This window comes from Pan paniscus, chromosome 19, assembly GCF_029289425.2.
Source record: "Pan paniscus chromosome 19, NHGRI_mPanPan1-v2.0_pri, whole genome shotgun sequence".
NCBI classification, from domain to species: domain Eukaryota; kingdom Metazoa; phylum Chordata; class Mammalia; order Primates; family Hominidae; genus Pan; species Pan paniscus.
Window position 1 is genome coordinate 73929416 of NC_073268.2, and position 9863 is coordinate 73939278.

Sequence of the window (9863 nt, forward strand, 5' to 3'; positions counted from 1 at the left end):
AGCCTGACCAATATGGAGAAACCCCGTCTCTACTAAAAATACAAAAAATTAGCCAGGTGTGGTGGCACATGCCTATAATCCCAGCTACTCGGGAGGCCAAGGCAGGAGAATTGCTTGAACCCGGGAGGTGGAGGTTGCGGTGAGCCAAGATCACGCCATTGCACTCCTGCCTGGGCAACAAGAACAAAACTCCATCTCAAAAAAAAAAAAAAAAAAAGGAAATTATAAAATCCCTAATTACACCTCTTCTTTGGAATATTTCCTCAAAAATAATTTTCAGTATTTCACATGTGCTCCTGAATCTTCCTCTTTACAACTAAGCACGCTGTCAAAGGATCATCCAATGAGCATCACATTGTGAATAATCATTTATTTTTTAAAAATATATGAATTCTCACCCTTAAAGCATTTTCTATGTGCCAGACACAGGGACTTTATGTGCATCATGTTTTGAAGTCAAGAGCCACCAGCCCAGGCATGCCTGCCAAGGCTCACCTTTGTCCGGGTGAAATTAGGTTGATGAGTCCTATTACAGCAGCTTTATTTTGTCCATCTCCCACTCAAATGTATCAGATAAAGCCAAATGCCATAAAATATTCAAACACTTGACCCACTTCTGCTGTGTGGTGCAAGCTGGCAAGACTGCCGACAAGGACCCACTGGCCTGCAGTGCCCCTGGGTAGCTGAGAGTGCTGTCCGTCAGCTAAGGTTCTGAAAACCAAATTCAGCTTTCAATGGTTTTGAAGTGTGTTATCAGAAAGTGAGGGCTGTACCAAAGTTCCGCCTTGCCTCTCTAGTCAGGGGGTCTGTGGATCTCTGGCTCCCACTGCCATGGGTCTTGTCTTGGGCGCACCTCTCAGAGGGCCCCTCCAGCCACCCTTGTTTACAGTCTACCAACAAGTAAGGCTGCTTCCAGGAGCAGGGCCCCCTGGTGCTCAGGGCTTGCTCACACTCACAGGCAGACACACTTCCAGCTCTTGGGTGGTCACTGGCCCACACACTTCAGTGGTCGAGCTAACTCATGATTCATACTTTTCTTGGCCATCATCATTTGGTCATTATTATAACCAAGGCCTAGATGCCAAATGGTCCCGCTCGTACAATAGTTGAGATACGCAGTAAAGTCAGAAAAGGCCACTAAGCAGGAAAAACCATTTAAGGCTATGTGATGGCCATGCTGTTAAGGGGAGGCAATTTGGAGAGTCAGCCTGAGAGCAAGGCAAAAAGACCCAACCACTGCCGAGCCTGACTTTGGTTTTGCAACCAAGCCATGGGAGGCAAGCAGGCTGTCTCCTTGTCTCCTCCCACCCCCTGAATGTCCTCTGGTAGCCAGGTAGATGCCCACCTCATGCACTTTTACCTCTGGTTTCTGTGCTGGGAGCATCTCAGCTGCTTCCTGCCAGCTACAGAAACACTTTTTTTGCCATAAAGCCAGTCACTTCCCCCGATCCTAAACCCTGTCAACCCATAGAATGGGGTAAAAAGCCCCAAGGAAGACTTATGAGCCTGGCTTTATTTTTCTTTTCTTTTCTTTTCTTTTCTTTTTTTTTTTTTTTTGAGACAGAGTTTCACTTTTGTTGCCCAGGCTGGAGTGCAATGGTGCAATCTCAGCTCACCGCAACCTTCGCCTCCCGGATTCAAGCAATTCTCCTGCCTCAGCCTCCTGAGTAGCTGGGATTACAGGCATGTGCCACCACACCTGGCTAATTTTGTATTTTTAGTAGAGATGGGGTTTCTTCATGTTGGTCAGGCTGGTCTCGAACTCCTGACCTCAGGTGATCCGCCCGCCTCAGCCTCCCAAAGTGCTGGGATTACAGGCGTGAGCCAACAGCACCGAGCCGAGCCTGGCTTTTAAAGCCTCCTTCATTTGATTCCTAGCACTGGGGTTGGGGAGGGGTCAAAGTGATCCCATGGGTTGAAGATGACAGGTCAGCAGGGGTTGGCCAAGGCTCTGGAGGTTGTTACTTTTCAGACACAGTGTTCCGGGGAGCAGTTAAAAGGCTGGTCTTTGGGAGAGGTGTAAACTGTAAAATCCTGCTAGGCTGGGGTTCCAGTCAAAGCCCATGAGCAGGCAACAAGATGCTCAGGCCCCCTCCCGAGACACACCACCTCCGGGTAACAAAGCCTTCAGGAATCAATCAACGGCTGCAGGATGCACCATTCTGTCTGAGCGGCTCGCTTTTCTCCCTCTGCTCTTGCCGCGGGAGGTCAGAGTTCACATCAAATGTCATTAATCTTCTTCCTGGGGGCTGGGGGCTTATTGGACAGTCCTATTAATCAGAGGCCTATCACACCCACAGCCTGGCTGGGTCGCCATTGTCCTGTTCCTCACCTAGCATAGAAAGATTAGATTATCAGTGACAACTGAGACACCCTTTGAGTCACAGGAAAGCTGGAGATTGGGGTTGCTTTTATTTTTTTATATATATCCTCCTGATTTGAGGATGAGCTGTTTCTTGTCTTGTCACACTGCATCCTTTTCTTCAAAGAATCAGCTTTAAGAATCCAGTTTGTCAAACTGGACAATCACTGGCAAATCCAAAAAAAAAAAAAAAACCCTCAGTGACTTTATCAAAAAAGGTAAAATAAAGCAGAAGGTTTTAAATGGGTCCTGAAAGGATTAGAAAATAAGTTGCATTTGACAACAATTAATCTCTGAAAAGCAGGAGCTTTGTAAAAAGGAACAGGCAGAAATGTGGGTTCTGGGGTTCCACACAATGGGGATGTGTCCATTCCCTGTGCACCCGTCCCTCTTCCAGAGTGGAGTCCAGTGGGGACCTGGGGCCGCAAAGGCATGAGAGATCGACCTTCCAAGCTTCCCCCTAACTCTCTACCCACCAGTGTCAACAGCAGCAGCAACAACAAAACAGAACAGAACGAAAACACCAGGGCAGAGCAGCGCAAAGACCTCAGCCCTCCGGGTCTCCCAATTGTGTGACAGACTCAGTCACCCAGCAGGTACTGGGCCCACCAATAGAGGCCCTGTGGGGGTCATAAGTGAAGGGGACACTTCTAATCCCTTTGAAGCGTAGAGACCACGGGGAGCACATGAAACACCTAAGTCAACTTAGATGGGACCAGGGCCTTGGAGACCGTGGACTCGCGGGGCTACAAATGGAGATGCCTCAAGGGCCCAGGAAAGAATGTAAACCAGGGAAGCAGGCTGTGGGAAACCCACTGGGAGCGGTGAGGACTCCAGCAAGAGAGTGCTCTGCACGAGCCTGCCTACAGGGGTGCAATGACCATTCCCTCTCACTGCACTGTGGGAAGGGGAGCTCCAATCCCCCAGATCTTTCCGGTTTCATGAGATTCCGGAGACTCAGGTTTGTATGTTAATACTCTGTATTTTAGGCTGGGCACGGTGGCCTTGGGAAGCCGAGGTGGGTGGATCATGAGGTCAGGAGTTCAAGACCAGCCTGGCCAACATAGTGAAACCCCATCTCTACTAAAAATACAAAAAAAATTTAGCTGGGCATGGTGGCGGGTGCCTGTAATCCCAGCTACTGAGGAGGCTGAGGCAGGAGAACGGCTTGAACCCAGGAGGCGAAGGTTGCAGTGAAATGAGATTGTGCCATTGCACTCCAGCCTGGGCGACAGAGTGAGACTCCATCTCAAAAAAAAACAAAAAAACTCCGTATTTTAATCGTTGGCAACATATTCAATTTTTTTTTTTAGTCTCTGAACATACTAAATAAAACCCATAGGCAGGTCCAGTTTGGCCCCAGGCCTGGGATTGGTGCTTGTTGGAATCCACCTGCCTCAGTGCCAGTAAGGACCAGGAGGCCCAGAGAGGCTGGTAACTGCAAAGATCACACATCTGGCAGGGCCAGTGTAAGAGTCTTGTTTAGACTCCCAGCCCAGCGCTGTCTGCTCCAGATCTGAATACAGAAACACATATGTGACCAATTAGTATTAATAGATAAGCTCATTGGAGGGCAATAAAAGGGTAAGAATGAAGAGAAAAGCCTTGATTTCACACCTTCACTGTGAAAGCAGAGAAGAGACCAAATTGGACAAGGCCCAAGTGATTATTGCTGTACCTTTGATATCATAGGCATTTAATTTTTCTACCTAAAAACTAGCCCTGGGTGCTTCTCTGTGTGGGTGCTATAGCAGCCGGGGCAGGGGGACAGGGAGTGCTGCTCTGTGGCCCTCCAGTTATGCTGTGGGCTGCCAGCTCTGTGGAGGTGTGTTACCCACTTGGCCATAGTCAAACACTGGAGCTGGGGAGCCAAACTACCTTTTCAAATCCACTCTCTGCCACTTACTAACTGTGTGACTTCAGACAAGTTACTCAACTTCTCTGAGCTTTAGTTTTCTTATTTCAGAAATGGGGATAATAATATCTACCTCAGAAGATTGTTGTGAAGATTAAAACTAGCATAGAACGAGTGAGCTGTGATTGTGCCACTATACTGTAGCCTGGACAACAGAGCAAGACCCATCTCTAAAAAAATAATAATACATAAAAATAAATAAAAGTAGCATAAAAGAGCCTGTCCCAGAGCAAGTGTTCTATAAATTGTTGTTGTTATATAATATAATCATGTTTTATACCATCTTCAAAGGTGCCTGGTATTGAGACACAACATTATAGGAAACTGAGTCTGGGAGGAAACTTAGAAACCATTCCTAGTTTGATTATCTAAGAGAAGGGAAAAAAAGTGCTGGGGTCCAAAGATGGAAAATAGTTTAATTTCTGTAGCAGGCACACGTGAAAATCTCCGCATTCCTACATAGGTAGTTCACTTTTTTTTTTTTTTTTGAGACAGAGTCTCACTCTGTAGCCCAAGATGGAGTGCAGTGGCATGATCTTGTCTCACTGCACACAACCTCTGCCTCCCAAGCTCAAGCGATTCTCGTGCCTCAGCCTTCCGAGTTGCTTGGACTACAGGTGTGCCACCACCCCTGGCTAATTTTTTTGTATTTTAGTAGAGATGGGGTTTCACCATGTTGCCCAGGGTGGTCTCGAACTCCTGAGCTCAGACAATCTGCCCACCTCAGCCTTCCAAAGTGCTGGAATTACAGGCGATGGTTTCACTTTTAACCATTTGCATAGCCCTATGCCAACCATTTTGTTTTCCTGCTATAACCCCGTTGGAAATAAGGAAAGTTTCTACTATAAATATATTTAAAAGCAAAGCCATACAAGCCTTCAGACTCCCAAATATTCCAGCAACATCAGCATAGCCAACACTGCATAACGTCCACTGCTATGCTCATTAAAGAAAGATTTGTGAGATGACTCAGGGCTGTATTTGTCCACTGCAAGTGTGTGACCAGCTTCATTTTCAAAAATGATTGTTCCCCAAGGTAGTGTGTGATCATTAGCGAAAAGCTGAGCCTCAAAGCAATTTCGATGTTTTGGGAAAGATGCTGTATGTCTTTCCATACTGGCTTGATGCATTAAGGTCAAACCAGTTGATTATTTGTGAAAATTGAACACTTGAACATGTTAACTGTTGACAAACCTTGACAGGTATCATGTCTGCCTTTATTAGATTAATTAAAGGCCACTGGAGGTGCTGGCATGGCGTGAAAAGCCTGGATTTGGTGATAGATTTGGGACAGATCCTGACTCCTTACTTGGCTCTAAGGCCTTAGGCTAGTTTCTTAAACTCTGGATCACCATTTATTTGTGTGGGAAATGGGGGTAATAAAACCTACTTCATAGACTTTGTGAGAATTAAACAGAAAATGTCTGTGCTCAGGAAATGTGAGATCCCTCCCACCCCGCCTCATCCCCTCTAGAAAGATGAGGCGAGTGTTCATCTGTGGATGGGCATTCACTGAGGGACTCTTGTACGGCGCCCCTTGCTAACTGCTGGGATGAATCGGCTCAAAGCCAAATTTAGGTTAATGTCAAATGAGAGGGGAGAACAATGAACGCATCATTCTTTATGCTTCTGTTTAGGCTTCTGATCTAAAGACCAATTGTTGAGTTATTTAAATAAGAGTCTGCACCCTCTTTGGAGATGATGTGGAATCTGAAGTCAGAGCCCTGGCTGAGTTTCAGTTTAAACACACTATTTTTGATTTACTGACCTTTCTGCAACCTTTCACCATCCTGAAGCAATATGAGAGGGGAAGAATTGTAAGGTATCTCCCTGAGCACCAATGTGGGGTGAGGTACTGGCCCTGAGAGGATATTGAGAAGGCACATCCCGTGCAGGAGACCTCTGGCCCATCCTTCAGCTCTGGGGAAGTTCCCCAAGGGTGGGTGACTGTCTACCTTGGGAGTTCAAAGATGAATGATACCACTGCCAAATAAAAACTGAGAGAGTAGGGGGTCTGGAGTCTGAAGCCTGAACTAGAGCTAACGACGACAGCCAACATTCATTGAGCATTCACTCCGAGCTAAGCATGATGCTTGAAGCTTTTTTTTTTTTTTTTTTTTTTGAGATGGAGTCTCTGTTGCTCAGGCTGGAGTGCAGTGTCACAATCTGGGCTTACCACAAACTCTGCTTCCCGGGTTTAAGCAATTCTCCTGCCTCAGCCTCCTGAGTAGCTGGGATTACAGGTGCACGCCATCACGCCCGGCTAATTTTTGTATTTTTAGTAGAGACGAGGTTTCGCCATGTTGGTCAGGCTGGTCTTAAACTCCTGACCTCAGGTGATCCACCCGCCTTGGCCTCCCAAAGTGCTGGGATTATAGGCGTGAGCCACTGCGCCTGGCCAATGCTTGAAGCTTTAAACCCTGTATTGCATCCAAGCTTCCTATCAGCCCTATGAGGTAGATATGATTACTGTCATAGCTGAAAATACTGAGAAGTTACACTTGTTGCCCAAAGGCCACATGGCTCCCACCGAGCAGAGTGGGAGCTATGTACGAGTGACGCCCACACTCTTACCTGCTGGTCACACAGTTTCCCCAAACACATTGATTCCTTCAGCGCTCCCACAAGAGAATTCCAGCAGCCACGCCTGCACCTCATCCCATCTTAGGGCAAAACTCCCCTTCTGCTTAGAAAAGACACATGATAGGCAGGGGCCTATGCTTTCCACCAGGGGCCCTTTCTCTGCACGTTGGGACTCCAGAGGTCACGTGGGCCTGGGGTTTAACCCTGCAATGCCGACACATGCACGCATGCACACAAATACAAAACCACAAGTGGAATTCCTAGTACCCTGCCCAGCCTGCAGGGGAGGGGCAGTGGCCTCTCTTTCTTCTTACCACCACTCCACCCCCAGCCCCCCTACACCGGCATCCACTGATCTGCTCCCTGCTGGGCTGTTGGAGCTAAGGAGGGACAAGTTTGTCTCCCACCCACTTCCAGGGCTGTGTCCTTGGCTTCGATGACCTTACAAAGGCTCTCACCTAAAGGGCTATTTAGGTTTAGGTTTAAGGGGCAAGAAGAAAAGAAAAGAAGAATAGCTGCAGCCTAAAATAAGTATTATTGGCAACCAGGAGAGAAACTCGGGGCTCGTAGAACCAAATGAAGAATTTGTAAGCTTTCAACCACCTGAAATTGTGGCGCTTTCCCCCACCCCATGCACTTAATAAGAGCTGACAGCCTGCATTGTTCTGCCACGACAAGGTACGCTGCAGCCCAGTGATAGGGCGAGAGCAGCAGGGGGACAAAGGCAGCACAGCCGAGGAGGGGCCGAGCGAGGGGTGAAACATAAAGACTGAGGGCTGGCGGGGGTGCGACTCCTAATCAGGAGCCTGGCAAGAGACCCTGGGAACGGCAGCCCACTGACAGTGGAGACCAGGAGCTCCAGATGGCTTTTTGTCTCGATAAAATAAAAAATGTAATCTGACAGGCTCTGGGATGGGACTCAGGGAAACAAAAGTCTGCGGAGCGGGGAGCGGGAGTGGGCCGGGTTAAAGGTATCAGAGTCTGAGAAAGACAAAAAGAAGTGGCTGTCTCTTTGAGCAATTATGGGCTTTGCAAATGACATTTAATTCCAGAGGTGCATGCCAGGGACAAAGCCAGTTGTTTTCTGGTCTTGGCAGGGGTAGAAGAATTGGAAATACACTGGACATTTGGCCTCGGAAGAAAGGTGATAACTTTGCCAATTACCCACGGGTGTGGGTTCTTTGTGTCCACACTCTTCTCCCCACCCCAAGTCATTAGGGGATGATATAAAGATACAGGGCTTCCTGGTGCAATTTAATTGCTCATAGACCGAAAAGTGATGAGCTCCATCGAATTGCACAGACATCCTGTAGGAGACCAGCTGCCGTATTAATGTGGCTTCTCAGAGGGGAACACACCCCCACCTGCTTCACCAGGAGCACACAGAAGCCCAGGGAAACAGTGGTCCCCCTGTGGCCTCTGATGGGGCTGTCGCTTTTTATTAAGTAATCTCTGCCTTTCAGATCACTGCATGTTTTCTTCCCAAAGGTCTTTGTTGCTGTGTAGGCCCAGCACACAGCAGGTTCCCAATAAATATTAAATAGCGGATGCTAGTGATGTCTCCAGATGTCACCATAGGGGACAAATTGTCACCCAGGGGATGACCCCACACTAGGACTATGGTGTGGTCACTATGGCTGTATAGCACAAAACCTAAGGCATGATGGGTTAGGGGTTCTGAGGCAGGGAAATGGGGCAGGAGGGTTAGTGGATATTACAAAGAGCCTCTTAGACAAAAATTATAAAGCCAGAAGATGCATAGTTCTGGTGAGGATGAAGGGAAACAGGCACTCTCAGATAATGGTAGAGGAGAAGGAGTAAAGGCTTTTCCAAAAACAATGTATCAATAGTGATTAAAATGTAAATGGCCAGGTGCAGTGGCTCTTGCCTGTAATCCCAGCACTTTGAAAGGCTGAGGTGGGTGGATTGCTTGAGCCCAGGAGTCCGAGGCCAGCCTGGGCAACATGGTGAAACCTTGTCTCTACAAAAAATAAAAAAATTAGCCAGGCATGGTGATGTGCACCTTTAGTCCCAGCTGCTTGGGAGGTTGAGGTGGGAGGATGGCTTGAACCTGGAAGGTGGAGGATGCAGTGAGCCAAGATCGTGCCACTGCACTGCAGCCTGGGAAACAGAGTGACCTCAACAGATCACTTGAGGTCAGGAGGTCGAGACCAGCCTGGTCAACATGGTAAAACTCCATCTCTACTAAAAATACAAAAATTAGTCCAGCGTGGTGGCGTGTACCTGTAATCCCAGCTACTCGGGTGGCTGAGGCAGGAGAATTGCCTGAAACAGAGAGGTGGAGGTTGCAGTGAGCCGAGATCGCACCACTGCACTCCAGCCTGGGCAACAAGAGAGGCAGACAGACAGACAGAGCATGTGCATGATTCATAATTTAAAAATTAAAATACACATTCAAAAAACATCAAAGTGTTTTAGGCATGAACTTTGAAGTCTGATCAGGCCATGAGTCCTGGCTTCATCTCTCTCTTGGTTATGATTTCAGGCAAAGTCCTCTGAGCTTGTGTTTCATGGCAGCATGGTTCATAATAGACCTTTGTTGTGTGTCTCTGAGCTTTGGTTTCCCCAGCTGTAGGCCAGAGGTAGTAATAGTTTGTTTGTTTGTTTGTTTGTTTGTTTTGAGACGGAGTCTAGCTTTGTCACCCAGGCTGGGTGCAGTGGTGCAATCTCGGCTCACTGCAAGCTCCACCTCCTGGGTTCACGCCATTCTCCTGCCTCAGCCTCCTGAGTAGCAGGGACTACAGGTGCCCACCACCAAGCCCGGCTAATTTTTTTTGTATTTTTAGTAAAGACGGGGTTTCACTGTGTTAGCCAGGATGGTCTCGATCTCCTGACCTCATGATCTGCCCGCCTCGGCCTCCCAAAGTGCTGGGATTACAGGCATGAGCCACCGCATCCAGCCGGCCAGAGGTAGTAATAGTATTTACCCCACAGGGTTGTTGAAAGATTTAGATGAGATATGCATAGAAAAGCTCAGTCCCT